Raw genomic sequence first — 25,966 nt, 5'->3', positions numbered from 1 at the left:
CTGGAATGGTTCGATTGGGTAAACAGAAGTGATATAGATTTTGGCCATACTCAAAACAACTTCAAAACACACTTTGTGAATAAGTATGTATACTAGCAAAACCAGTCAGTCAAACAAGTTTCATTGACAGACTTGAACCCTGTCTAATAAATCCTTTCTGTGATTTAACATAAATCATATAATTAGTGAGGAATGATTATTACCATATTAAAAAAAATTCAAAAACATGTAATACCGAAATAGCACAAGCCATACATGGCATAGTCCCTGTTAGTTATCAAATTTAAAATACATAGTTTTGTTTATAGTAATATAGCTGGAATATAACCATGTCAGGAATATGATTTTTTAACATTAAAATGGCTGCCATTCGGCCATCTTAAATCAGATTGTAAAACAAAATGATGTGCATCAAAATCTTATAATGTCTAATGTATACCATGTTTGAACAAATCCATCTGTAAACAGCCGAGAAATGCTTGATTTTGATGATTTTTAGCATAAAAATGGCCGCCATTCAGCCATCTTGAATCAGATTGTGAAACAAATTGAAGGGTATATGTATAATATCATGTATGATGTATGTGTGAAGTTTGATTGTGATTGGTCGTGGCATTTCTAAGATACAAGTCCGGACGCACGCATGGACGCACACACGCACACATGCACGGACACATGTGATTTGCGTGATTTCATCCTGTGATTATGTGATCATGGCGTGATTTCACCCTGTGATTATGTGATCATTGTGTGATTTCATCCTGTGATTATGTGATCATGGCGTGATCAAATTGGGATTATTATCACTTATCACACCAGTACACATAAAAAAATATTATAAATCGTGATTCAATATGTACCACATACAACACTTGTGATGACTTGTCTTATTACATATTTGTACTTGGACCTTACTGTACTTACTCTACTGTGAAATACTTTATTTTCGCTTAGAAGGAATAAGGAATGATTCAGTGAAAATAAAATCCAGCGAATATACCTTTTTTCCTATATTTCACATTCAACTGGTCAGAAATCAGTAAAAATATATTCCATACAAAACACCCAAAAAATCATTTCAGCAAAAATTAATTCTAGCTAAAATAAAATATTTTACAGCATTAAAAAATCCCCGGTCTTGGCTCATACAGCTTGTCGGTTTGATGTAAAATATATGCACTTCTCATATAGCCATTATAGTATACCACATAAATATGATATATGTGATCAATAGTGCGCAATACACATATTTAATACCCAAAATAAGCTGGAAATACCAAGCAAACTAAAATCATAAATAAAACTCAGAATTGTCTAACATTATAAATATAATGAAGTAATATGAAGCTTTGATGTATGTACATATATGTTTTCTTAGTTTGACATCATAAGCACTTGATCACAGTTGCAAACTTTCCCATCACTGTAAATAACATCAAACCACATGTTATGGGATAATAAACCAGGAGTTAAGATTCACTGAGAGATAGAGAGGCCACAACTGACAGAAAAACACAAGATTCCTTGGCATCATCACATCAATATGTACGTGACGTAAATGACATTTTCATGTGTAAGTAGATGGATTTGTACAGCTGCTTTTGAGCTGATGGTGCATATGCACAACACAATGATCTATTCATAGCAAGGAATAAAATGTATTGAAGGAAGCCATGTAATTTCTTTTTAATTTGCAGTATCTCGAGGGTAAATACTCGCAACAAAAAAACAAAACAGCAACAACTACAAAAGAGATTTAACAAACTGATATCTATATTAATTTAACAAAACTTATTGAAATTTCAACTACTGTAAAATGACTAATTTTCACTGGGTTTAAATTTCACTGATTTACCATTTCAGGCATATTCAGTGGGTTTTAAATTCACGGTTTCGTCATTTAGATAATGTGTTCTATGCTAAATTTTACATATTTACTGTGTTTTAATTTAGCGCATTTTTCCAGTCAGCGAAATAAGCTAAATTAAAACCCAGTGAATAATTACCCCCTTTACAGTATAGAAAAGATAACCCCTGCTCCAATTCTCATCTTGGGTTTGTTCCTATACATTCCAGAATAAATTTCACATATGGCTGTTGTCAAGGAGCTACCAATGGCATATGGCTGTTGTCAAGGAGCTACCAATGACATATGGCTGTTGTCAAGGAGCTACCAATTGCATATGGCTGTTGTCAAGGAGCTACCAATGGCATATGGCTGTTGTCAAGGAGCTACCAATGGCATATGGCTGTTGTCAAGGAGCTACCAATGGCATATGGCTATTGTCATGGAGATACCAATGGCATATGGCTATTGTCATGGAGATACCAATGGCATATGGCTATTGTCATGGAGCTACCAATGGCATATGGCTGTTGTCAAGGAGCTACCAATGGCATATGGCTGTTGTCAAGGAGCTACCAATGGCATTTGGCTGTTGTCAAGGAGTTACCAATGGCATATGGCTGTTGTCAAGGAGCTACCAATGGCATATGGCTGTTGTCAAGGAGCTACCAATGGCATATGGCTATTGTCAAAGAGCTACCAATGGCATATGGCTGTTGTCAAGGAGCTACCAATGGCATATGGCTATTGCAAAAACTGGCGGGTCTGACTAACTACATATGGCTGATCTCACTGGCTGGTGTTGTCAATGGCTTTATGGCTGTTACCAATTGTCAAGTTGAGGCTGTTGTCAAGTTGCGGCTGTTAAAGCATGTGTCAGGTTTGGTTGATGGTATACATAAGTTGGTCAAAGAATGGCCAGTGTCCCTTGGCATGGCTGGCATTTGTCCGTTGTTAAAAGTACACAGCTGTAATAAGTAATTATCATTGGTCAAAGCTAAACAATGTGAAGTAAAATACTTTTCATTCATTGGCCAGTATAACTAAATGCTTGGAAATATCTCCGGACAACTGGAATTCAAATATTGATGACATTTGTAATCAACCAATCAAAAACTGACTTTGATTGAGTTAATTGAACATCAATGTCAGAAATATGTAATGGACATTAGAACAGTAATATGTGACTCAGGGCACCAGTCATTCTTATACCCACAATACAATGTAGTGTTTTTGCTGGTCATAAAACAAATGCAAGTGCATACCAGTATGTCCGATATGATATATGTGAAGTTTGAACTTAATCGGTCCAAACATTTGTGAGATATGATGGCGTCTGACAGACATCAATTCCGAGTGGGGACTAAACATAAAGTAGTAGTTATACATGTAGGCCAATAACACACATTGATACAAGTTATCCCTGGGAACAGCACAATCAGCTACCAACTGTACATACATATAATACAGGTCACAAATAGATGCCACAAACATATGTAGACTAAGAAACCTTGGATAAACAAGAAATATACTTCATACAATCAATCATTACAAAGGCATTCAGAAATTAATCGTCATGACTATTGAACTCTGGACAATGTGTAAAATAATATCCATCCAAAAACTTCCGAAAGAACACCCACCACTAATGCCTATAGTAAGACCCACCACTAATGCCTATAGTAAGACCCACCACTAATGCCTATAGTAAGACCCACCACTAATGCCTATAGTAACACCCACCACTAATGCCTATAGTAACACCCACCACTAATGCCTATAGTAACACCCACCACTAATGCCTATAGTAACACCCACCACTAATGCCTATAGTAAGACCCACCACTAATGCCTATCGTAACACACACCACTAATGCCTATCGTAACACCCACCACTAATGCCTATCGTAAGACCCACCACTAATGCCTATCGTAAGACCCACCACTAATGCCTATAGTAACACCCACCACTAATGCCTATAGTAAGACCCACCACAAATGCCTATCGTAACACCCACCACAAATGCCTATCGTAACACCCACCACTAATGCCTATCGTAACACCCACCACTAATGCCTATCGTAACACCCACCACTAATGCCTATCGTAACACCCAGCACTAATGCCTATCGTAACACCCACCACTAATGCCTATCGTAAGACCCACCACTAATGCCTATCGTAAGACCCACCACTAATGCCTATAGTAAGACCCACCACTAATGCCTATAGTAAGACCCACCACTAATGCCTGTAGTAAGACCCACCACTAATGCCTGTAGTAAGACTCACCACTAATGCCTATAGTAACACCCACCACTAATGCCTATAGTAACACCCACCACTAATGCCTATCGTAACACCCACCACTAATGCCTATCGTAACACCCACCACTAATGCCTATCGTAAGACCCACCACTAATGCCTATAGTAACACCCACCACTAACGCCTATAGTAACACCCACCACTAATGCCTATAGTAAGACCCACCACTAATGCCTATCGTAAGACCCACCACTAATGCCTATAGTAAGACCCACCACTAATGCCTATAGTAAGACCCACCACTAATGCCTATAGTAAGACCCACCACTAATGCCTATAGTAACACCCACCACTAATGCCTATAGTAACACCCACCACTAATGCCTATAGTAACACCCACCACTAATGCCTATAGTAACACCCACCACTAATGCCTATAGTAACACCCACCACTAATGCCTATAGTAACACCCACCACTAATGCTTATAGTAACACCCACCACTAATGCCTATAGTAACACCCACCACTAATGCCTATAGTAACACCCACCACTAATGCCTATAGTAACACCCACCACTAATGCTTATAGTAACACCCACCACTAATGCCTATAGTAACACCCACCACTAATGCCTATAGTAACACCCACCACTAATGCCTATCGTAAGACCCACCACTAATGCTTATAGTAAGACCCACCACTAATGCCTATAGTAACACCCACCACTAATGCCTATCGTAAGACCCACCACTAATGCCTATAGTAACACCCACCACTAATGCCTATAGTAACACCCACCACTAATGCCTATAGTAAGACCCACCACTAATGCCTATAGTAACACCCACCACTAATGCCTATAGTAACACCCACCACTAATGCCTATAGTAACACCCACCACTAATGCCTATAGTAACACCCACCACTAATGCCTATAGTAACACCCACCACTAATGCTTATAGTAACACCCACCACTAATGCCTATAGTAACACCCACCACTAATGCCTATAGTAACACCCACCACTAATGCCTATCGTAAGACCCACCACTAATGCTTATAGTAAGACCCACCACTAATGCCTATAGTAACACCCACCACTAATGCCTATCGTAAGACCCACCACTAATGCCTATAGTAACACCCACCACTAATGCCTATAGTAACACCCACCACTAACGCCTATAGTAAGACCCACCACTAATGCCTATAGTAACACCCACCACTAATGCCTATAGTAACACCCACCACTAATGCCTATAGTAAGACCCACCACTAATGCCTATAGTAACACCCACCACTAATGCCTATAGTAACACCCACCACTAATGCCTATAGTAACACCCACCACTAATGCCTATAGTAACACCCACCACTAATGCCTATAGTAAGACCCACCACTAATGCCTATAGTAAGACCCACCACTAATGCCTATAGTAACACCCACCACTAATGCCTATAGTAAGACCCACCACTAATGCCTATCGTAACACCCACCACTAATGCCTATAGTAACACCCACCACTAATGCCTATAGTAACACCCACCACTAATGCCTATAGTAACACCCACCACTAATGCCTATAGTAACACCCACCACTAATGCCTATAGTAACACCCACCACTAATGCCTATAGTAAGACCCACCACTAATGCCTATAGTAACACCCACCACTAATGCCTATAGTAAGACCCACCACTAATGCCTATAGTAACACCCACCACTAATGCCTATAGTAAGACCCACCACTAATGCCTATAGTAAGACCCACCACTAATGCCTATAGTAAGACCCACCACTAATGCCTATAGTAACACCCACCACTAATGCCTATAGTAAGACCCACCACTAATGCCTATAGTAACACCCACCACTAATGCCTATAGTAAGACCCACCACTAATGCCTATAGTAACACCCACCACTAATGCCTATAGTAACACCCACCACTAATGCCTATAGTAACACACACCACTAATGCCTATAGTAAGACCCACCACTAATGCCTATAGTAACACCCACCACTAATGCCTATAGTAACACCCACCACTAATGCCTATAGTAACACCCACCACTAATGCCTATAGTAACACCCACCACTAATGCCTATAGTAACACCCACCACTAATGCCTATAGTAACACCCACCACTAATGCCTATAGTAAGACCCACCACTAATGCCTATAGTAACACCCACCACTAATGCCTATAGTAAGACCCACCACTAATGCCTATAGTAACACCCACCACTAATGCCTATAGTAACACCCACCACTAATGCCTATAGTAACACACACCACTAATGCCTATAGTAAGACCCACCACTAATGCCTATAGTAACACCCACCACTAATGCCTATAGTAACACACACCACTAATGCCTATAGTAAGACCCACCACTAATGCCTATAGTAACACCCACCACTAATGCCTATAGTAACACCCACCACTAATGCCTATAGTAACACCCACCACTAATGCCTATAGTAACACCCACCACTAATGCCTATAGTAACACACACCACTAATGCCTATAGTAACACCCACCACTAATGCCTATAGTAACACCCACCACTAATGCCTATAGTAACACCCACCACTAATGCCTATAGTAACACCCACCACTAATGCCTATAGTAACACCCACCACTAATGCCTATAGTAAGACATGAAATAGAATATATACTGTAAATGCATTAATTATTCACTTGGGATTAATTTCGTTATTTATAGTGATAAGTCAAATTGTTAAAAATTAAATTCACAAGAACAAAAAATTTAGTAAATATGATTAAATAAAGAGATTAAATATGAATGAAAATTAATGTTTTTACACTATGTATTCATTGAGATGAAAGACGCTGCTTTTTTTTACAATCAGAAAAATGACAGCAACATAAATTAAGTAAAGAATAGTCAGAAATTATTATAATAAATTTATTGATATTAATTCTTTTAAATTGAACATAGTCAAGTGCTAATATTAAAGTAAGAAAAACACAAAAAATACCTACAATAATAGAAATAATTTCCAGGTCAGATATTTGTCTGGATCAAAAACAGCTGGTTGCCCTAGCTTACTTTTGTACTATACCATAAAGGTCATCAGGATTTTGAATTATCCAGAACGATTTTTTGTTTTGCATTTTCATTCTTAAATTAAAGCTACAAAGCAGTTTTGTTGGGTTCAAGTTTGAAAGCTGACAGTAGAATACGTCTTTCTAGGTACTCACTAATATGCATGTTATTTTTCTCACAAGATGCTTTCGTCATATATGCTACATGCAAAATAGCAAATTGATCAGTTAAACATTCACGAGTCGCAGATTCTCTAATTTGTGGCCATTATTTTCAGAAATCTAACATTTTATTTTTCTCTTAAGAAGCTTAGTTCATACATGCTGCACACAAAATATCAAGTTAAATTGATTACTTAATTGGTACTTATGTGAGAAACAAATCCCAAAATTTTTGCCATATTTGCCAAAACTCCAAAAAGGCAGCTAAGCCCAATCTCTCAGGCAGAGTTCTATTACGAATATATCTCTGCCACCACGTGATCTTATGCTTGTCGTTGATTGGTCGATGCGTCACAGTGGTACTACTTTCAAAGACGCTCACCAAAACATTGCCATGCAGGTGTTCGATTTTCGAACCCGTACGCGTTGTTTGCATATACTGATCGTTTTCAAATTTAGAAGCTTTTTTTTTTTTCTCTGTAGCACAAACGGTGTGACAGTAGAACGATTTAGCCGTCAATACCCCTAAGTGCCATCGTTTTTTTATATTTCTTTGTCTGGCAATCGACCTGGCAGTCAGTTTGATGAGCCGAGTAACACCTTAGTAACCGTTATTCCGCGATGAAATTATTTTCTTTTGTAAATTATAACTATTTCATCCTTGGCAGTGCATTTATGGCAAAATCAGTATCAGCAATCGATAAAATATTTTAAAAATTGTTTTTCAGTAGGAATAAATCAACACGAGAGCCCTCTAATAACAAAAAAATACGCAAAAGATACGCGTAGTAAAAGTCTTGTGGTGTGGCAGTGTGTGGTGGCAGAGATACTTTCTGTAATCTAACCGCAAGGAACTCTGGGAAGGAGAATGAGCTAAACCATGTGACTGATGAAAATTATTTTATTTTTCTCATGAGAAGTTATGCTTCAGGACAGAAAAAGTCATGTGACCGCTAAGGTTTTTATTCATAAAATTGGGAGCCCATATATATTGTTAATGATATAGTCCCCGTTGGAGTTGGGGTAAATGTTATTCATGCCAAAATTTTAGTAATATGGACCAAAAGCATAGTTAGTAATTTAGAGTGAATAATTGGCATAAACAGAAATTATATGTATTAAATTAGACTTTCAAAATCATATTATATGGTCAGAAATTACACAGGATATGCTATTTATGCATTTTTTTGTATCCAAACTGAATTGCCTTGGTCCAGGCTCATGTATATACTAGTAGTAGTTTGGAGATATAGTAGTATGGTCAAAAAACAAGATTACAGGCAGTCAACCATCTTTGATCCGATTGTGAAACTAATGTATCTCAACATGTATAATGATTGTATGTTTGTTGATGAAAATTAACAAATCCTATCCAACATTTTTCAAAAAACAAGACGGATGCCAGTCGGCCATCTTTTATCCAATCGTGAATTGAATAGTTGTAGATGTGTATTCTAACATATATAATATATGTACCAAATTTGAACAAAAACTGACAAAGCATGCATTTGATACCACATTTACAAAAAACAAAATGGCTACCAGACAGCCATCTTGGATCAAGTCAGTAAATCATACGTACACATGTCCTAGATAAAGTACTAGGCACATGCAAATAATGAACAGATTTGGTCCACAGAGTTCTGATATATAATTCAGGATGGACAGAGGTCAAATTATAAGCCCTCTTTCGAACTTTGTAGATGAAATAAGTAAAATATCCATCTATATAGACTCAAAATCTGGCACAAGAATGGTAGAACCGAATGCTTGATCTTGGTGCATTTTCACAACTAAAATGGTCGCAAATGGTCCATTTTGAAACTGTATATGTGTACGTGTAACATGATAGGTCAAGTCATGTCTAAGGTGGGGCCAGAACAGATTATTGGAAAACAATTATTGCACATCTGAGTCTCATGATATTCTATGTACCAAGTTTTATGCAATTTCATCAGTATGTACAATAAGTACATGACTAAACGGAGCAAATAAAGTCAGTCAACCATGTTGAATCGGATTGTGAAACAACTGAATACACATGCAACTACCAAGAAAAGAATAAATAAAAGTACAGGTAATAATAAGCGTGATATAATTATTTTGATTTTTTTAGCAATAAATTTGGGGTTCTTAGCTACCGAGGGTATATATTTTGTGAAATATACTAGCAATAATATTCACCGGCAATTAATTTCCAGGTCAGATATCAGTCTGGATCAAAAACATCTGGTGCCCAATCCCCAGCTTAGGTCATACGTGCAGCGGCACCAGTATTAGGTCTTAAAAAATCAGGAAGTGTTTTTATTTTCAATTACCATTGTAAGTATCCGACAAATGTATTATATATATTTATTAACTTACTAAATGTACTGTTCTTAATTTATTATGCGTACACTGATCAGAAATGTGTCCCACTCTTAAAACAGTAGACGGTAACAGCGAATTCACATTAAAAACTTATTTGTTAGTAATTCCAGAAATTAACTATATAATAAATAAGCACAGAAATTCATATTGGGAAAAACATGTACCAGTATGTCATAAAAATGAAGTTATCAAACATGACATTATCTCTGGGATCACATAGGTGTAAAGGACACAAGGAAAGATAACCTGCATTATCATCCAAGGTTTAGAATTCATACAACACAAAAAGATTATATAATAATAGAAATTCCCACTGGTGAGTTGGCCAAACAATGTGGTCTACTTGGTAACATTAATGAGAGAAATAACTACAACCAGTCTGTTGTATAGTATACAATCTCTTTAAATAAACAGGTTACACATTAAATCTAATCATCAATCTATTCCAGTCGAGTGCTTTCACAGGTAACAACTGTAACTGAAAGCAGCCTCAAGTATGTCTACTTACAAAGAGTGGAAAGTATACTCATACAAAGAGACAACCTTTTCACACCGTGGGTAGAATTTAAATTTTTTTTGACAAAATTGAGATTGTTAAGTCAAAATTCAAATACTTTCACCAATTATTGAAATCGAGTGAGTTGATATTTTAAGCTCAACCATTTTCTTGGCCCACACTACTATTTTTAGTAATTAAGATGTGTGATAACTGACTACAAGTAAATGGAGGTAGCTGAAGATCCAACTTGCCATGCATGACAATGTTTACTTTTGTTAGTGGCCCATTCTAATAGTAGTATAAATACAATAGCAACCACTGTAGTGAAAAGTTTTCTGATGCTCTTTTCTCTCATTTATTGCTTTCTATGGCATTCTAGAGCATTCTATTGTTTCAGTATATTCATTCACTAAACTCCTTCATGGTTCCAATCTATTTACCTATTCAATTCTATTCTATTTCATTACACAATAGTATTTATTTTTATTATGTGAATTCTACCATAAACAGAACAATTAGTATTCAGTCACATGGATTTGAAATTGAAAACAAAAAACAATTTACAAAAATGAATGATTAACAACATTTATCAATTTAATTATTGTGAAAAGCAGAGAATCAGCGATAATGTTGGATAGTGTAAAAGTAACAGTAATAGAATATGCTACAGTGTGCCTACATACACTTCCTCTCCTCTATTATTAGTAGATGATTTATGATCAAATGATAGATAAACTGTTATCACGTATAAAAATAAACTTTTTGTTGGCATACAGGTTCATTTTACCATTTTAAGTGTTTTTTCCTAGAAGGAAAGCACAGCCTTTATGTTGATAAGGATGGCCAATTAGCTTAGCAGTATCGATAACAAATACTGGTTGCCAGGGGAAAACAGATCAATGTTATGTACAGGTTTGATTGAGTTAGGGAGCTCTCCTAGTGTGCAGTGTGTGTGACCTCATCTCAATTACAGAGTACTGCAGCTGTTTTACATAGTTTAGTACAGGCTGACCATTCAATGTGTGTGTACGTGTAGATACATGCAAGTGAACAGCAGACAACACCATTGTTACAGTGTTTTCTTTTAATGCAAAGAATTTCTATCTAAGTGGAGTATCTGTCTCTTACACTGTTGGATTAACTACTTTCCTGTGTGCGGACTTGCATGATGATTAACTGTGCCAGAGTGCTGCCATCTGCTATGGAAATATTAGAATGGCAGCTTGGCATTGGATTTCACTTCACTGTGTCTACTGCGTAGTAACTACACACTTTCAAACACGTCACAAACTAAAGAAAGAAGATAGACTGTTAATTACTGTTGGACTCAAGATTTTGACATGATGCACATAACCATAGTTGTTTTCAGCATTACAGTGTTTTCTACATCAACGACACATAAACACTGTTCAGCCGGGTATGTTTTCTAAGCTTTGCTGGAATGCCGAGTATGTCAAAGAAGAATGTTGGAGAAAACTCTCCAGTATGGGGGTGAAGCCCAGCTTTCCAGTGGTTGTTGAACCAATTTTATACGAACCACAGACACATTTCACAAGCACTGGGCGCCGAAGGGTTATTAATAATCGCAGAATGGTGGTTAAATATCAGCTGACCACATTTCAGAAGATCAACAACCAAATATATCAGGACGTTGGAACTCAAAGACGTATGACTTTACTTCCTAAAAGAAAACTTCATAGGGCAGATTTCAAAAGACTTTGTCAAAAATATCCCCGATGGGGGGTGGAACATCTGGCTGAGTTTCGTTTTGAATTTATCAAAAGTGACATCGATGAAGATGGATTACTAAACTTTGTGGAGTACTGCAGCTCTTTGGACCGACTGGATGATGACAGCTTAGAAGAGGACCGGCTAAGTGTGTTCCAACAACATGTCTCTTTGGAATTCCCAGAGCATGTTGATTTTGAAGAGTTCATACACTGTTGTGATCTTCTTTACCAAGCAAGAACTAAGCAAGCTGACAATGTCCAATTAATTGAGGTGGAACCATGTGGCAATAGCAATAGCAGTGGTGACAGTCTGGATCATACAGTTGAAGAAAATAACAGAAATTCATGACAACGTAAATAACAATAGTTACGTACTCATGTGCCTTTGTGAGGATGCCAAAACATGATTTAAGAGGGCATCAGCTCATGTCTCTCTTGTTGTAGATACAAGGATAATAGATTCCATGACACCACTGAAAATGTCTATTCATGATACAGACAGTTAAGTATAATCTACCAAGTAATTCATAGTTAAGTAGCATTATTTTCAGTCGTATCACACTTTGGAAGATAAAATGCCCCATTTCACAACATAAAACTAACGCCTCACGATTAGTTGTAAGAATCTATCTGAATTCACTATGCTGATATTTTCTACTTTGCATTACATTCTGTACAACTTTATTTAACACATTTACTGGCAGGATAAAGAAGCCATGTCAGGGTGTTTTTTTTTAACTACATTAAAGATCAAACAATTACAAAAACTAATTTTGCTGCCTTGTTTTCTTTATTCTCCCTTTAAACTAGCCTTAATTACAATTTTAATTCTCCACGGCAACAATTTTCTGTTTAAACAAGTATTTCTGATAGCAAGGTATATTGTAAAGCTAGTTATCCGGTAAATCATTTATTCACTTATTTCTTCATGAAAGTGTAAAATCATAGGTTATTTCAATTTGATGTTATAAATTATCATGTCTAGGTATAAAGTTATGAATAGAGAAACAATCCAATTATAGTCATTGTAGGAAGCAACCAATTGCAGACATTGATGTGACAACACTCTATACCATGTGTACAATAGGAATGAATCTCTAAAAACCTGAAAAATTGTTCATGTTTCAAGTCTAATGCGATGTGAAATATCAAATTAAAATACAATTTTAATGGAAATTAAACATAAAAACAAGAAAACATTGCAATGTTTTTGAGAAAAGAATCAGCATTTTTCTGTTCCCTTTATTTGTGTGAGAATATAATATAACCAACTGGAAATACCAAGCCACATTTAAAGAGTAGTAATTACTGCCAATGTTTAATGCAGAACTATTTTTTTATTAATAATAATATACATCAGAATGCATGTCACTTTAGAACAATGGCAATTATTTTTCATTAATTTAACAACACATGACTGCCACAGATTTGTGTGTCAGTATGTTATTGACAATTTATGGTTTAAGTGGGTAAAGTGGCATGTTTAATATGACAAACCTTGGGATACAGAAAATGTAGTTTCAATTATGCCATTCCCATCAATGATTTATCTCCTTTGTTTAAAACAGAGCTGTACAAAACAACTTGTATGAAATTATAATTATATATTAATATGATTATATTAATATAAATAATGACTCAAAGCTGTTGTCAGTTTCCAGGAATGCAACTGAACACACACCGGGCTGCTGTATGAAAACAAAATTAATACTTAAAATGACAGAAAATTTGAATATTTTGGCAACAAATATGTTATAAAATGTTCACTGACAAGATGGATAACATGTTAATCTTTTCCTTCAAGTTCAGGTCTGCAAGTATTGATCACTCATGAAATGGTGGATATGATCCTACTATCAAACTACGTCTCACATTTCATACCCGGTACTATGAAATTAAAATAAATAAATAAATACAAATCACCGATAATAAAAGAATCTTTTTATACAAAATAGATATTTTACTTAATTTAGTAATAAACATTACCGTTACTATGGTATCATGCATTGTAAATAACTCAAACAGGAAATTGAAGAATATTTTTAAAGCATAGTAACCATTGTGTACGTATATGTTTTGAAAGAAAAAATCAATTATTACTGATGGCAACGCATGTGTGGATGATCTCTAGGTATGGGTGTAATAGGTGGTAGAGTATGTAATAAAGTTCAGACCTTTACTCTGGTATTAGTATTACCAGCATGTGATGATAAGATTATAAAACTAAATCTACCGGTTAATTTGTCCTATCACCCACTTAGTATGGTAACAGGTGCAAGACAAAAATAAATTTCCAACACACTTAAACACAAACAGAAGAATCAAATTTCCATGACGTTTTTTAAAACAGATTTTAATTGTAAGTTAAATATTTATAGTAAAATGACAGACAATCAAGTACTACAAGAAATAAATTGTACAATAAATATTTGTCATGTTCAGCTGGAATTGTTTTCCCATCTAAATGAATGTATCTATATGCTATGATACATGAAACACACACAAAAAGAAATCATTTTTGTTGTCTCTTCAGCTCCCATGCTACATACAAATTACAAGGTAGACTTGATGAAAAAAACAACTCTAGATGAAAATTGATTGCAACTTAAACAGATGACGAAAATCAATAAGTGACGACAAGCATGGCCTTTGTCATTTTTTAAATTCAATTGTGGTCATCAAATCTTCATCAACTCTACATGCTAATCAGATGTCTGTTTTGGTTTTAAAAAAATCAACCAGAAAGGTTTCCATGCAATGTGAATGTGTGGGGATAGAAATGGATATATTTGAATTTTTCATCTGTCCAGAGAATGATATTATAAACAGGTATTGATGTCGTTCATAGTTACACTCTACTATAATTAGCCAGGATACTGAAGAAGAGTAACTAAATACTTTTCAGAATTCCCTCCTTGAAAAAACATCATATTCTAATTCCCAGAAAAACATTTCAAAAATATATATGATTAGAGTTTTATTTTTTTTATTTTTTAAAGCTATTTCAGCAGCTGCTTTGTTTTTTCAGAACATGGAATATTATTATTGTCAGTGCCTTTTGTATTTATTTAAGTTAATGTTCAATGGAGGCTGATGTATGGATATTTGTTTTGTTTTTACACAGTGCAGTAGGTCAGGCATTTCACTTTCTGCCATCAGATCATATTTAAAAGCATAATTATTTACAAAGACTTCAAAACAGCATTATCATTACTGATGGTAAAGATAATCATAAAGATCTGATAATATTCAACTCAGAGAAAAAAATTGCTTTTTGATGACAGAGTGGGACAGAGAACAGACGCCACTTCCTGGTTTTACACATTACTTTAAGATAACCAAAGAATAATTAATAATTAATTTAGAATAAATTTTATTTAAAAAAATATTTCACAGTTTCACCCACCAGCAATTTTAGTCCATCCCTAACACCCTAAATTAGTTAAATTAGTTTATCCTTAGTGCAAGTTTAGATAATAACATCTTACATAACAATAGTGAAAGCTAAGTCATTGAAAAATTTTCAACTCTTGATGACAAGACGACTCAAAATGGATTTGATAATAACATGCTAGTGAGGACGTCACAGCTCTCTCTTTCCTTGTACTAATAATTCTTATGATAAATAGAGTCAGCATACACATGTAAGTGTTCTATTTTGTACACAATTTATATCTGTGCATAAGTTGTACACAATGAGCTTTATGTCCAGTATAACATGTGTGTGTCTATGTAAAGCAATCAACACAATTGTCTGTGCACCAAGTTTAGATATAATTTCACATTTGAAATGCACAAAGTAAGCAGAATTTTAGTTGAAGTATATATATACAAGGCAGAATTTGATAGTCAACAAACAAGCGACTCTCTGATTGGTCTGACTGTTAAGTGTTAGGGTTGGGTAGCCAATCAGACACACTCTGTATTTGCTCTATTAAAACCAGATGCACTTTTGTAAATAAATGATGCGTGTCTATGATCAGAGAGAACAATATTTTAATGATTCAGTTTACAATAAATGCAACTTAGGTCTATATTGCTTGCTTCTATGTAGATGTGCTTCTAATAGAGCAAATACGGTACCCGATATATATATTTAATTGATTCACCCAGCTGCTGAAACTAGTAAAAGGTGAAAGGGTCAAAGTCCAGCCTCAAACTTGAACAAGAGCTTGATCATCTATTTTTATTATTGATTATTGATGTAGGTTAATATGTTTTTTTCCTCACAAGTCAACAGTTTGAGCAGAATTAATTTTCTGAACTACTGAGCATGTTACTAAACACTGGCACTACATTATATTTTAAAATCCTTTTAACAATATTGGACTTCATATCAATAATAATATTATTGCTCTGTGACTTTTTCATCCTATTCACAGAAAAAAATTTGAGATATGAAAAAATAATTTTACTATGACATTTCAAACACTTATTTCTCAAAATAAATTGTCTGGTGACCCAGTCAGTTTTTCATTGTTAAAATGAAAGCATTAAGATGATAATTTATACCGGTACAATAGTAATAAATTTGTATTCAAGAAATATTAAACAGAGTTTATGAACCCACTTTTTTTGTTCACTTGTACAAATTTCTATTTACTGTGTGAAATCCCTGATAGTCTTTAAAAAAACAAACAAAAAAAATGCCACTGCAAAAGAAAATTCAAGGCAATTTTGGTTAATAGTGAACTCCATAATGCTTCCTACTTCCTACTTATTTTGATAATTACCATGTTATCTCTTTCAACTTTGTAAACAAGCAGCCTGTCAGATGAGATAGCTCTGCTGTTAGAAATGCACATTTTAATTGAAGAACTGAAGATATCATTAGAAAATGAACAATATGCATAGATGTAGTATCAAAGCAATCGGACTTGCGGTTTTCAACAAGAAGTGGAAAATATCACCTTTTACCAAAAATGACAAAAATATTCACCAAAATTAGAGAATTGAAGATATCGTTACAAAATGAACAAATCTAAGAGAGGTCCACATGTAGTATGCATAAAATATGCATAGTATCAATGCTATGGGACTTGCTGTTTTAAATAAGAATTCAAAAATATCATTTTTCACCATATTTTTCATGATATTTTCGACTTCTTGTTAAAAATCACAAGTTCAATTGCTGTGTTAGGGTGCATATATAGGTACTACATGTGGACCACTCTCGAATTTGTTTATTTCATGATGATATCTTTAATTTTCTAATTTTGATGAATATTTTTGTCATTTTTGGTAAAAAGTGATATTTTCAACTTCTTGTTAAAAACCACAATCATTTATGGTGAAAAATGATATTTTTGAATTCTTGTTGAAGACAGCAAGTCCCATTGCATTGATACTATGTATATTGTTCATTTTCTAATGATATCTTCTGTTCTTTAATTGAAATGTGCATTGCTAACAGCGGAGCTATCTCAGCCGAGAGGCTGCTTGTTTTGTTTCCTGTCTTGTTTTGCCCAATTCCCTGTTTTCCCGTTGGTGATTCATACTCGACAACTACAATAATATTTAATGTAAACCCTAAAGTCATTGCAAAATGTTCAAGCTAAATGGTGCCAGTAAACACTTAATATCCAATTGACAATCTGCTTTGTGTTTATACTCGGCACTGTATATGTATATGCCAGTGTCATCACTAACACACCTAAACTAGTTCACTGTGGGAATTGTGGTATAATAGATTGGCTACTAGACTGAATCAGAATATATGCCTACAGCAACCTTGAAAATAGATGGCTGTAATAGTCAAGTGGACAGTAAATTGCCATGTCTCAACATTTCTTTGTAATCAAGAAAACATCTCCATCTTTTTAAGACACCTGGAAAATGGTGATATTAAACATTGTGCAAGCTGGTAATGTAAAACCATAAACCCAAAATAAATTTGAATAACGATATACAACATCACGTATTGTGTGCATGAGAGATTCTTTATATGAATATTCCATAGGAATGAGTTACATCAATATAATAGATTGGCAGCAGCTGCATACCAATAGAAAGAAAGAAATAAGCAAAATATTTTCACTGTTTGCATTTTAGAATTTTCAGAAATTAATCTCCAAAAACGATAGCAGTATACAGCATGATGGAGAATAATCAAGTTGAGACATTGGATAAACAAATAACATGTGAGGCCATGTCAGGTCAAATTTGGTGTCATACAAAATTGATACAGTCCTGCTGAAATGGCCTGCAACAAATGAAATCCATGTTTAGGCATAGTTTAGTTCCTTACTCAAATATATTTGGTGAAGCCTGGCAAAGTAAACAAGTCTATTAATTATTTCCTATTTCTATTTATTTAGTAATATAATCATGGCCATGGATTTTCCTGCTAATATCATGTCTTAGACATCCTAAAATCCCATCATGTATTTCTGTTTAGGAATTTTGCTTCAGTCTGCTTTTCAAAACTACTTGGTTTCGAGTGAATTCAATGTTTACAAGTTGGGATTCTGGTCTCACATTTTCTGTAAACAAACATGTTTTATTTCATGACTGGTAAAATGTTTGCAAATTTCAGCAGGGGTTTTCACAAAAACCATTAATCCTTTGATTACTATATTTCTTTACTGCCTAAATTTTGATGAACATTTTTACAATTTTTTTGTTGTTGATAATTTTGGTCCAAATGTTTATATTTTACTTTTGGCTAAAATTCTTGATCAAAGTTTTGGAAAAAAAATTGAAAAAAAAATGATGTTATGAATATTGATCTGTGAATGGTGATGATAATTTTTCAAATTCCAAGTAGCAAAAATATTAAATAAATTTAACAATGATGTGGCAGTCTTTTCTTTGTGTGTGTGTGGGGGGGGGGGGTGGGGGTGAGCCTGTGTGTGCTTGTACATGGATACATTTTCTACTTATCACAGAGACTACAGATAATTATAATACAAGACTTTTATTATTGTTTGGTATCCATAACTGATATGTATATTCATCAAAAATAGAATTATTAATCAGGAATTATAATAATATACATCTAAATATAGATTGGCTCTGTTTACACAATTAGAATGACCATGATTAGTCTTGGCATATGCACTTTGAAAATGCTATAACTGACTACATATTGAATGTGAACAACTGTGTGAAATCTGAATCTCTCCTAACCCGAGTGTCTCACCGGAATGCTTAAATAGGAACCAATTTTAGAAAGCTGCTAAAAATACATTCACTATCATACTAAATACAAAAAGTTGTTAGGCCACCATGATTTGTTAATTATCCCTAGCTTCGTCATAGGCCAATGGATCGTTTGCATTTAATATCCTTTCCAATTAGGTTGGAAGTAATTGTCTTGTGCATTTAAACAAATGAACTATTAGAAATGCAACTATTTTAGAATTTTGCAAAGTTCCAAATCATGCATATTTGGAAAACAATTTCAGTAATTACAGCATGATTAGCTATGAACGAGACATCTGATTGTACAATGAACTGGGACAATATTAGCACATGATACCGAAACTAAACGCCATATATTGACTTAATCAATGGTTGAATAGCTTTTGAGAAATAGTCAACTATTTTACAATTTGTATAGTCAAATCATGTGTACACAATGCAATTGTTTGCTCATATATAGCAGTAATCAGTTTGGACAAAGTACAGGCATGTGTACACGAGTCTAGTTATAAATAGTTGCATTATGCACATATTTATACCATCATATTTGTCAAAATATTGACCACATCTAATGCATACATAAACAACAACATTAAAACAATGTAGAAAGTAATCTAATGATTGGCCATGTGGTAACACCCAAGAGTATTTCATGTGCATATGTGTGACATGATGTATGAAGCTTCTGTTAAGTTTCTACATGACCTGTCAAACATGTCAAAAATATGGCTCTGGAACTGCATTTTTTAAAATAAAATGACCACCAAATGACCACCTTTTGATTCCAGACGCTCTCATAGTGGTAAAATTCATTGAGTTGTGTCGAAGAAATTCCCAGAGTACATAGACATCAAAACAAATATCCAATTCTGTTCACACAAAATGGTAATTTATTCAGGATTCAGTATGTATTAACACGTACATTGCCATTCATAGAGAAATTTACAGATATTTGACAAGTTTACCCAAATGTGCATAATTATAAATGGTGTTTCATGTTGAAGTCAAACAGAGAATGAAGCTCATCATCAAATAACATTTATTTTTATCAGCTGTGATCAATCCAATGACGACTAGACGAGTCTCAAGTTCTTGAGCATGTTCCCAGGTGCCTTCACATAACTGAGTGTGCTCATGACAGAAAGGGGGGAGGGTCCATTTTTCAACTGATCTCACAAGAGCCTGTTTGCCTGAATTTGAATAGAAATTGCATGTATGTTGCCCCATGAATTATCTTACAAATGTAGACACATATACCAAGATAATATAAATCATATTTAGTCCAACTTCATGGTTTGTATATGAAACATGTTTTCTATAATTTTTTGTAACTGTCAAAGGTAACATGAATGTTTACAATACAAGATCAACTAAAACTAAAACTGGTATAGTAAAATAATATAGAGACCCAAAACACATCTGTTGTACCAGTATCTAAATCTGGGTCTATGTCTGTTGTGTTATAAACCACTTCAAATTAAAGATGAAGTTATTAGGCCTTGATCATGAAATGAAGTGCAAGCATTTCTACATCTGTAATGCATTATTGTAGGCAGTAATGTCTGTTTTACGATCAGGAATGTGTATTTATAGTAAGTGCTGTATAGTAATGAGAATACAAGAACACAATGGTACAGGGGTACAACACCAGTTGACTCGGTTTGCAATGAATTCTTAATACAACACTAGTTGACTAGGTTTGCAATCAATTCTCAATACAACACTAGTTGACTAGGTTTGCAATGAATTCTCAGTACAACACCAGTTGACTCGGTTTGCAATCAATTCTCAATACAACACTAGTTGACTAGGTTTGCAATCAATTCTCAATACAACACTAGTTGACTAGGTTTGCAATGAATTCTCAGTACAACACCAGTTGACTCGGTTTGCAATGAATTCTCAATACAACACTAGTTGACTAGGTTTGCAATCAATTCTCAATACAACACTAGTTGACTAGGTTTGCAATGAATTCTCAGTACAACACCAGTTGACTCGGTTTGCAATCAATTCTCAATACAACACTAGTTGACTAGGTTTGCAATCAATTCTCAATACAACACTAGTTGACTAGGTTTGCAATGAATTCTCAGTACAACACCAGTTGACTAGGTTTGCAATCAATTCTCAATACAACACTAGTTGACTAGGTTTGCAATGAATTCTCAGTACAACACTAGTTGACTAGGTTTGCAATGAATTCTCAGTACAACACCAATTGACTAGGTTTGCAATGAATTCTCAGTACAACACCAATTGACTAGGTTTGCAATGAATTCTCAGTACAACACTAGTTGACTAGGTTTGCAATGAATTCTCAGTACAACACCAGTTGACTAGGTTTGCAATGAATTCTCAGTACAACACTAGTTGACTAGGTTTGCAATGAATTCTCAGTACAACACTAGTTGACTGGGTTTGCAATGAATTCTCAGTACAACACTAGTTGACCAGGTTTGCAATGAATTCTCAGTATAACACTAGTTGACTAGGTTTGCAATGAATTCTCAGTACAACACCAATTGACTAGGTTTGCAATGAATTCTCAGTACAACACCAGTTGACTAGGTTTGCAATGAATTCTCAGAACAACACCAGTTGACCAGGTTTGCAATGAATTCTCAGTATAACACTAGTTGACTAGGTTTGCAATGAATTCTCAGTACAACACTAGTTGACTAGGTTTGCAATGAATTCTCAGTACAATACCAATTGACTAGGTTTGCAATGAATTCTCAGTACAACACCAATTGACTAGGTTTGCAATGAATTCTCAGTACAACACTAGTTGACTAGGTTTGCAATGAATTCTCAGTACAACACCAGTTGACTAGGTTTGCAATGAATTCTCAGTACAACACCAGTTAACTAGGTTTGCAATGAATTCTCAGAACACCACCAGTTGACTAGGTTTGCAATGAATTCTCAGTACAACACTAGTTGACTAGGTTTGCAATGAATTCTCAGTACAACACCAGTTGACCAGGTTTGCAATGAATTCTCAGTATAACACCAGTTGATCAGGTTTGCAATGAATTCTCAGTATAACACTAGTTGACTAGGTTTGCAATGAATTCTCAGTACAACACCAATTGACTAGGTTTGCAATGAATTCTCAGTAAAACACTAGTTGACTAGGTTTGCAATGAATTCTCAGTACAACACTAGTTGACTAGGTTTGCAATGAATTCTCAGAACAACACCAGTTGACCAGGTTTGCAATGAATTCTCAGTATAACACTAGTTGACTGGGTTTGCAATGAATTCTCAGTACAACACCAGTTGACTAGGTTTGCAATGAATTCTCAGTACAACACTAGTTGACTAGGTTTGCAATGAATTCTCAGTATAACACTAGTTGACCAGGTTTGCAATGAATTCTCAGTATAACACTAGTTGACTAGGTTTGCAATGAATTCTCAGTACAACACCAATTGACTAGGTTTGCAATGAATTCTCAGTAAAACACTAGTTGACTAGGTTTGCAATGAATTCTCAGTACAACACTAGTTGACTAGGTTTGCAATGAATTCTCAGTATAACACTAGTTGACTAGGTTTGCAATGAATTCTCAGTATAACACTAGTTGACTAGGTTTGCAATGAATTCTCAGTACAACACCAGTTGACCAGGTTTGCAATGAATTCTCAGTACAACACTAGTTGACTAGGTTTGCAATGAATTCTCAGTACAACACTAGTTGACAAGGTTTGCAATGAATTCTCAGTACAACACCAGTTGACCAGGTTTGCAATGAATTCTCAGTATAACACTAGTTGACTAGGTTTGCAATGAATTCTCAGTACAACACCAATTGACTAGGTTTACAATGAATTCTCAATACAACACCAGTTGACTAGGTTTGCAATGAATTCTCAGTACAACACTAGTTGACTAGGTTTGCAATGAATTCTCAATACAACACTAGTTGACTAGGTTTGCAATGAATTCTCAGTACAACACTAGTTGACTAGGTTTGCAATGAATTCCCAAGACAACACCAGTTGACTAGGTTTGCAATGAATTCTCAGTACAACACCAGTTGACTAGGTTTGCAATGAATTCTCAGTACAACACTAGTTGACTAGGTTTGCAATGAATTCCCAAGACAACACCAGTTGACTAGGTTTGCAATGAATTCTCAGTACAACACCAGTTGACTAGGTTTGCAATGAATTCTCAGTACAACACTAGTTGACTAGGTTTGCAATGAATTCTCAGTACAACACTAGTTGACTAGGTTTGCAATGAATTCTCAGTACAACACCAGTTGACCAGGTTTGCAATGAATTCTCAGTATAACACTAGTTGACTAGGTTTGCAATGAATTCTCAGTATAACACTAGTTGACTAGGTTTGCAATGAATTCTCAGTACAACACTAGTTGACTAGGTTTGCGATGAATTCTCAGTACAACACCAGTTGACTAGGTTTGCAATGAATTCTCAGTACAACACTAGTTGACTAGGTTTGCAATGAATTCTCAGTACAACACCAGTTGACTAGGTTTGCAATGAATTCTCAGTACAACACTAGTTGACTAGGTTTGCAATGAATTCTCAGTATAACACTAGTTGACTAGGTTTGCAATGAATTCTCAGTACAACACCAATTGACTAGGTTTGCAATGAATTCTCAATACAACACCAGTTGACTAGGTTTGCAATGAATTCTCAGTACAACACTAGTTGACTAGGTTTGCAATGAATTCTCAATACAACACCAGTTGACTAGGTTTGCAATGAATTCTCAGTACAACACCAGTTGACTAGGTTTGCAATGAATTCTCAGTACAACACTAGTTGACTAGGTTTGCAATGAATTCTCAGTACAACATCAGTTGACCAGGTTTGCAATGAATTCTCAGTATAACACCAGTTGACCAGGTTTGCAATGAATTCTCAGTACAACACCAGTTGACTAGGTTTGCAATGAATTCTCAGTATAACACTAGTTGACTAGGTTTGCAATGAATTCTCAGTACAACACTAGTTGACTAGGTTTGCAATGAATTCTCAGTACAACACTAGTTGACTAGGTTTGCGATGAATTCTCAGTACAACACCATTTGACTAGGTTTGCAATGAATTCTCAGTACAACACTAGTTGACTAGGTTTCCAATGAATTCTCAGTACAACACCAGTTGACTAGGTTTCCAATGAATTCTCAGTACAACACTAGTTGACTAGGTTTGCAATGAATTCTCAGTACAACACCAGTTGACGAGGTTTGCAATAAATTCTCAGTACAACACCAATTGACTAGGTTTGCAATAAATTCTCAGTACAACACTAGTTGACTGGGTTTGCAATGAATTCTCAGTACAACACTAGTTGACTGGGTTTGCAATGAATTCTCAGTACAACACTAGTTGACTAGGTTTGCAATGAATTCTCGGTACAACACCAGTTGACTAGGTTTGCAATGAATTCTCAATACAACACTAGTTGACTAGGTTTGCAATGAATTCTCAGTACAACACCAATTGACTAGGTTTGCAATGAACTCTCAGTACAACATTAGTTGACTGGGTTTGCAATGAATTCTCAGTACAATACTACTTGACTAGGTTTGCAATGAATTCTCAGTACAACACTAGTTGACTAGGTTTGCAATGAATTCTCAGTACAACATTAGTTGACTAGGTTTGCAATGAATTCTCAGTACAACACTAGTTGACTAGGTTTGCAATGAATTCTCAGTACAATACTACTTGACTAGGTTTGCAATGAATTCTCAGTATAACACTAGTTGACTAGGTTTGCAATGAATTCTCAGTACAACACTAGTTGACTAGGTTTGCAATGAATTCTCAGTACAACACCAGTTGACTAGGTTTGCAATGAATTCTCAGTACAACACTAGTTGACTAGGTTTGCAATGAATTCTCAGTACAACACTAGTTGACTAGGTTTGCAATGAATTCTCAGTACAACACTAGTTGACTAGGTTTGCAATGAATTCTCAGTACAATACTACTTGACTAGGTTTGCAATGAATTCTCAGTACAACACTAGTTGACTAGGTTTGCAATGAATTCTCAGTACAACACTAGTTGACTAGGTTTGCAATGAATTCTCACTACAACACTAGTTGACTGGGTTTGCAATGAATTCTCAGTACAACACTAGTTGACTAGGTTTGCAATGAATTCTCAGTACAACACCAGTTGACTAGGTTTGCAATGAATTCTCAGTACAACACCAGTTGACTAAGTTTGCAATGAATTCTCAGTACAACACAAGTTGGCTAGGTTTGCAATGAATTCTCAGTACAACACTAGTTGACTAGGTTTGCAATGAATTCTCAGTACAACACGAGTTGACTAGGTTTGCAATAAATTCTCAGTACAACACTAGTTGACTAGGTTTGCAATGAATTCTCAGTACAACACTAGTTGACTAGGTTTGCAATGAATTCTCAGTACAACACTAGTTGACGAGGTTTGCAATGTATTATCAGTACAACACTAGTTGACTAGGTTTGCAATGAATTCTCAGTATAACACTAGTTGACTTGGTTTGCAATGAATTCTCAGAACAACACCAGTTGACTAGGTTTGCAATGAATTCTCAGTACAACACTAGTTGACTAGGTTTGCAATGAATTCTCAGTCATATCAAATGTCACTGCTAATATATTTATGGATTAAAAATTTGTGAAAAGCTGCACTACAATATTTGTTATATTTGTCACATGAAATTTTCTTGGAAAATTATTTCATATTCATTTTTTAGAGCAAAGGTATGTGTATAGCACACTTGATCACCAATCATCATGATTTCTCAATCAGAAGTATGTACATCTCCAACTAAGGTTTTGTTGTGATTCTATTTAAACACACACTGATTCATTGTGGAATTA

The 25,966-nt window shown here is 35.1% G+C and overlaps 1 protein-coding gene across 2 annotated transcripts in view; it reads right to left on the bottom strand.

Moving 5' to 3' along the window:
- The window catches only part of LOC102808232 (DNA repair protein RAD51 homolog 2-like), a 119,503-nt gene that overhangs the window by 52,739 nt on the left and 40,798 nt on the right, over positions 1 to 25,966 (bottom strand). The window lies entirely within an intron of this gene.

Source organism: Saccoglossus kowalevskii, chromosome 2 (genome assembly GCF_978046115.1).
Source record: "Saccoglossus kowalevskii chromosome 2, keSacKowa6.1, whole genome shotgun sequence".
In the NCBI taxonomy this organism is placed as follows: domain Eukaryota; kingdom Metazoa; phylum Hemichordata; class Enteropneusta; family Harrimaniidae; genus Saccoglossus; species Saccoglossus kowalevskii.
This window is presented reverse-complemented; position numbering and strand designations above follow the sequence as displayed.